Source organism: Blennius ocellaris, assembly GCF_963422515.1.
Source record: "Blennius ocellaris genome assembly, chromosome: 14".
Taxonomy (NCBI): Eukaryota; Metazoa; Chordata; class Actinopteri; order Blenniiformes; family Blenniidae; genus Blennius; species Blennius ocellaris.
In genome coordinates this window covers 2,805,013-2,811,677 of record NC_137663.1, presented here as the reverse complement: position 1 = coordinate 2,811,677, position 6,665 = coordinate 2,805,013, and positions in this window count along the sequence as shown.

Genomic DNA, 6,665 nt, shown 5'->3' with positions numbered 1-6,665 from the left:
GTGCAAACGACTTTAGCTTTCTCCAACGAGCTGTCAGGCAACTTTTACAAAGGTGAAACTATCAGTGTAATAATCTGTCCCCTTCATTCTGAGGTTTGTTGTTGCTCTGTAGCCAGTGTGGATGAAGCCGCTGCTCACGTGACAAAAGGTTAGAGAGTAAAGAAAAATCTAATAAAACTGCATTTATTGTGGGGGGTTTTTAAAACCGGTAAATATTTTAAATTAATCGCCACAATTAACAGGTTAATTTTGAAAGCACTCGTTAATATTACTAATTATACTGTAGCTCATATTTAGAATGCATTGTAATGTATTCCGCTTGTTGGATTGTTTATAGAATGTATTGCACAAGATTTTTTGTATTCTGTATGAATTATTATGAAATCATGTGATACATTTTAATGGTTATTATTACTCATGTTATACATTTTTACTGCAGGTTATATTTGTCACATACAGTATATTAGAATGTTGTGTTCCTGCAGATGGAAACGGCTAAATGTGGTGCAAAGCATCTTTTCTTTAAGATGAATGTTTTCTGTACATGGTCCCTGAAAAATACACTCATGAACAAATAAACTAACTAGATTGATTAGTTAGTTTTCTCTTGACTGAGCTGTATATCCTGAGCAAAGAACAACTCCGACCTGGACATACGTCACACAAATGCATTTGTTTGAATGAAGAAGACGAGTCCTTCCAGCGTTATTAGATAGGTTGCTCAGAAAAGTTCTTACAACCAAGAAATCCTGACTCAGACATGACGTTCTTCTCTTCTTGTGCAGTTTTTCATCTTAGTTTTTTCTTTCTGAGACGCCATTGATCAAAGACTTTCAGCATAAACATCAGTACAGCTGCAGAGAAAGTAGTTTTCTACAGTTTTCAGATGAAATATTTTCTCTCGGGTTAAAGACGATGACACTTTTATCATTTAATGACATGAACAAAGGCTTTAATTAAATGAAAACTACTCACTTCAGCAGAGATATTAATCCGTCTGACCTGTGAGCTTCGTAATATCAATGATTTCCAATTGTTTTGTTTTTTTGGGGACAAATTCTTCAAACTAATCAGGGTATTTCCCCCCCTCTGTAATTACATTGAAAATGTGTCCAAGAAGCAGATCAGTGTGACTTTGGTAAGGGAGAATTCCCCTGGAGGCAGATTGTGAAAAAGCCCCAGAGATGTGTTAGCCGGTGACGGCTTGAAGTGAAAGCGGGATGAGGGGAACACACACAAAGCACCGCTCTGCCTCACAACAATCCGTTTCCTTCAAAGACGTTTCTCTCTCCGGGACCGAGCTCCGGCGGTCCGCTGATTGGTTCCTGCTCTGAGGAAACGAGGCTCATTAATGTCATGAGACCAGCAGGTGCAGAGAAAAGTGCAGTTTGTTGAGGTTCAATTAAAAACCTGCCATTTCTCAAATAGCTTTTATTCCCAATTCTGCTTTCGTAATTATCACTCATAGGAAATTGTTCTCGTCAAACTGAGGCACAAACAAGTGAGGAAATTACCACTTAATTATTGCAGTACTTCCAGCTCTTGCTTGACACAAGCCATTATTCTCTCTCTTTGACGACTTTTGTCTGTTTTGTTTTGGATTTTCTGTTGAAGCCATGTTTCTCTGGGTAAAACAGAATTGGTTCCGTTTCTTTGGCTTTGATGGTTCGAGCTACAAACACAAAATGCATTGTGTAGTTTTCAAAGTTTTATCTTGCTATTAGTCACACCTAATATGTTTGCTCTTGATTTCCAGGCTGTGTTAAGTCTCATTGATGAGAAATGACTCATTCTGATTGGGTTTCGAGGTGAGGGGGAGGTTCTCTCTGTGCAACATGGTTTCTGTCAAGATGTAGAAACACTCCCTCACATGTTGATCGTTCAAGGTTTCTGTCTTCATGTGGCGAAGTCATCAGTGTTTGTTGTCAAGTTGACATTTCGGAGAAGAAAGAAAGAAAGAAAGAAAGAAAGAAAGAGTGCAGCCTCTTGAAGAAGCTTCCAGATAAAAAGGAATCAGTTTTTGCTTCAGCCCATTGATTCCTGGGTTCGATTTTACTGAGGAGGATTTCTGTCACTTTGATTCTGTTTTTCCTTTCCTTCTTCCTTACCTTCATTTTTTTGTTCCTTCATTCACTTCTTTGTTCGTTCCCGCCTTCCCTCCCTCTTTCCCTACCTCCCTCCAGCCTTCCTTCCTTCCCTCCCTCCCTCCCTTCTTCCTTCCTTGTTTGCTTCCTTGCTTGTTTCATTCATTTTCCTTCATTCCTTCCTTCCCTCCCTTCCTTTCATGAATGTTTTCCAAATTGGTTCAGTCTGAATTCAATCATCAGCCTTCAGTTTATTTTTCAGGTTAAAGCTCTTCTCATTATCAGACAATGTTTCTCATACAACGTTTTCATTTGTTTGATTACAGTTTTTTCTTTTCTTCCTGTTAAAAAGGTAAAATATGATTCAGACAAAGCAGGTGATTAAATTCTTGTCAGTTCTTAATCAGTTTAAATCATTTAATCCCAGTCAGCACTTCCTCTAACTGGCAGCTGCTCCGGGTCCATTCAATATAAAAAAAAACACTTTTTCAAACATTGGACATAAATAGTTTGTCTGGTACAAACATTGGCTGTTTTAATCTCCCTTCATCTCACCGCTTGGCTGCGTCTCAGAAAACCTTACCTGTAAGATGTAGATGAACTGCTAGCAGTGGAGAAGGATGAAATGTTTTATTTACAGATTGGAGATGCAGCTGGAGGCTTAATGATGATAATTCCTCTCACCATCATCATATTTTAATGGGCTTTGCTTTGCTCTGTTGTTTCACAGCTCCAGAGAACAAAACCGGGTTTTACCGCAAACACTGAACACTTATTAAACTCCTAACTGTAGTTGTTTCTGAGGTCACACAAAAATCAATACTGTTATTTAACATTCTTACATATACTCTATGTTGCCAAAAGTATTGGCAATACTGAACAGAATCTCACTTAAACCCACAAATCTGCTCACAGTGAGCTTTGATCCATCATAAATGCATTAATCCAATGAGAGTGGCGTCACACCACCTATAAAGACGCATTCCTCCGACTTTCTGTTTGCCTAATGAGATCTTTGATGGTCATTGTGTGCTTTCTCCTCCACATTCTTGAATTACCCTGGAAATCTGCAAAAGAATACAGAATGAAGGTCATAATATGGAGAGAGAAAATAGTGCTATAATTGGCTCTGCATCACCCGGTTGTTTATTTGAGCGATGGTAATGGCTCCGGAACGTTCCCTCCTCCCCCAAATAAGCAATAAAGAGAACTCCGAGGTGGCTGGAAACTACCGTTGTGCGTAACTTTCTGTGAACATGATGGAAATTTGTTTGGCTAAATCAGCCGATTGTTGATGCTACATAGCGGCTTCCCTTGCGGAGCAGCAGGTCTCACTTTATCAGGCAGGAAGTATGAAGAAACCTGGCTTGTAAGACACGGTGGGTTGGAATTGGTTGAATGTTTAGGAGAACTCCTGACTGTGTGGTCTTTTTCACCTTCATATTAAATGATTAGAATTCTAATCATCTCCCAGAAAAGCTGGAGGATGGATGGATGGATTAAAGCACGAACGATTGAGTTTTGTCTCATCTGCAGTTAAACTTGCGTCCAAAACGTGAGTTGATATTCTTTACATGTTACCTCATCTGTGGAGAAAACATAAAAAGGTGACAATGATACACTGAAACTGTTCGAGTTCGCAGTTTCTAGAGACGTGAATAAAAAGACTTCTGCAGTATTTTGAGGGTCTGTTTACATACAACTGTACTCTGAGTCATTGGAAACTTTATAGAAAATGTTCTGACTTTGTCTCTGTGGAAACGCAAAAAAGTTTCGACACTCTAAGACACTGTAAAATTGTTGCAGAAAGCACAACTTTTCGAAATTGCTCCAACTCTATCACCATAGAAACGGAAAAATGTAATGACTTAGTCTCCCTGGAAACTGGAGAAAATGTTATTTTTTCAAAACACTCTCCGCTGGAATGGGAGAACAATGCTCAAACTCTGTCTCCATCGAAACAAAAAAATTTCAACTTTTTGAAAACGGTCTGACATCATTTCTGTGGAAAAGGGGAAAAATGCTACTTTTCGAAAACACTCTGACTTTGACTATTTGGATACAGGGAAAAACATACCTTTTCAAAAATGTTCTGACTTCGTTTCTGTGGAAAAGCAGAAAACACAAGTTTTCAAAATCACTCCGACTAGGTGTCCTTGGAAACCAGAGGAAACATAATGTTTCCAAAACATACCATGTCATTTCTATTGAATTAGGAGAACATGCAACTTTTCAAAAAACGCTCAGACTTGATCTCTATGGAAAAAAACAAAACTGTCTGGCTTCATTTTCGGGGGAAAGGGCAAAACGCAACTATATATATATATATATATATATATATATATATATATATATATATATATATATATATAAGAGCAGAAATAAATGAGGAAACAATTAATTTTCTCAGTTCAGCATGTGGGTGGAAGCTCCTTGTGGTTGTTTGGATGTAACGGTCCAAACATACTGAGAGCAGCAGGCAGACCATACAATCCATCACATTTCCTGAAGTTACTGCAAACATGAACAGCGTTAATTTTCACATGATTCCTCCGAGCGTTGGTCTTCTTTCCTCTGTGATCCGTCCTTCACAGCTCTCGGTATTCTTCGCCCTCCACCACGCCGAGCTACTGTTTACCCACCTCACTTGCCCTGCAGACATGCTAAACCTTGTTTTTAGAAGGCCATGCAGGTTGAAACTGTGCTGCTCTAGACTATTTTGTGAATACAGGACTTCCTTTAAACAAACCCGCCACGTTTGGACTCTAAACCTGTTGCAGTTCACACTTGTTTTGAGCGAAATCATCTTTTATGAGAATGAAGACGACTTGAGGAATTTAAATCTGGGCACGAGTTCAGTCACAGAAGATGAAGCCGACATGAAGCTGATCAGATGACAGGTTGGAGGATTAAAAGTGTATTTTTTCACAGATACACAGCCACTGGAGCACGCTCAGATGCGAGGGAGATATCAACGGAGCGTGCGCCGACGGCTAGCTGCTAGCCGGCTAGCTGCTAGCCGGCAAGCTGCCAGAGCAAGCTCAGATGCGGGGATACAAAACAAAACAACTTGTGCAAAGCAGATGATGTAAACAACAACAGAGGATACATAAGGTCTGCCACCCAGCTGTGATTACTGTTGTAATGTCACATATTTGTGGAGCTCTAAGCCCCGCCTACTATTTAACCTACTATCTGGTGGAAACGCACCAGATTTAGCTCCATACTGAATATATAATATAAAGGTTTTTATAGCAATATTTTACCAGTTTGGTCCACTCAGGATGAAACTGGACTGTATGTGGTCCCTGAAGTGCATTAAAATCTTATTTAACAATTGTCTTGTATACATCTTATATACATGTGTGTCTATGTATTTATATTGTATACATCTTTATATTGGTTCAGCTATATGCTTTTAAATAATCATAACATATTTAATGTTTGGTTCATTCAATATCAACTGGTCCTACAATTTGAAATGTTTTTTTTAACCGATTATTCGAAAAAAATTATCAACCGATTAATTGTTAGTTGCAGCCCTAATATATAAAAAAATTCCCCTCTCGCCCTCCGCGGGCGGTCACCTGTTTTTCTATTGCAAGCTCGGGTCCTCTACCAGAGGCCTGGGAGCTTGAGGGTCCTGGTCCTCTACCAGAGGCCTGGGAGCTTGAGGGTCCTGGTCCTCTACCAGAGGCCTGGGAGCTTGAGGGTCCTGGTCCTCTACCAGAGGCCTGGGAGCTTGAGGGTCCTGGTCCTCTACCAGAGGCCTGGGAGCTTGAGGGTCCTGGTCCTCTACCAGAGGCCTGGGAGCTTGAGGGTCCTGGTCCTCTACCAGAGGCCTGGGAGCTTGAGGGTCCTGGTCCTCTACCACAGGCCTGGGAGCTTGAGGGTCCTGGTCCTCTACCACAGGCCTGGGAGCTTGAGGGTCCTGGTCCTCTACCAGAGGCCTGGGAGCTTGAGGGTCCTGGTCCTCTACCAGAGGCCTGGGAGCTTGAGGGTCCTGGTCCTCTACCAGAGGCCTGGGAGCTTGAGGGTCCTGGTCCTCTACCAGAGGCCTGGGAGCTTGAGGGTCCTGGTCCTCTACCACAGGCCTGGGAGCTTGAGGGTCCTGGTCCTCTACCACAGGCCTGGGAGCTTGAGGGTCCTGGTCCTCTACCAGAGGCCTGGGAGCTTGAGGGTCCTGGTCCTCTACCAGAGGCCTGGGAGCTTGAGGGTCCTGGTCCTCTACCAGAGGCCTGGGAGCTTGAGGGTCCTGGTCCTCTACCAGAGGCCTGGGAGCTTGAGGGTCCTGGTCCTCTACCAGAGGCCTGGGAGCTTGAGGGTCCTGGTCCTCTACCAGAGGCCTGGGAGCTTGAGGGTCCTGGTCCTCTACCACAGGCCTGGGAGCTTGAGGGTCCTGGTCCTCTACCACAGGCCTGGGAGCTTGAGGGTCCTGGTCCTCTACCAGAGGCCTGGGAGCTTGAGGGTCCTGGTCCTCTACCAGAGGCCTGGGAGCTTGAGGGTCCTGGTCCTCTACCAGAGGCCTGGGAGCTTGAGGGTCCTGCGCAGTATCTTTGCTGTTCCAAGTACTGCACTTTT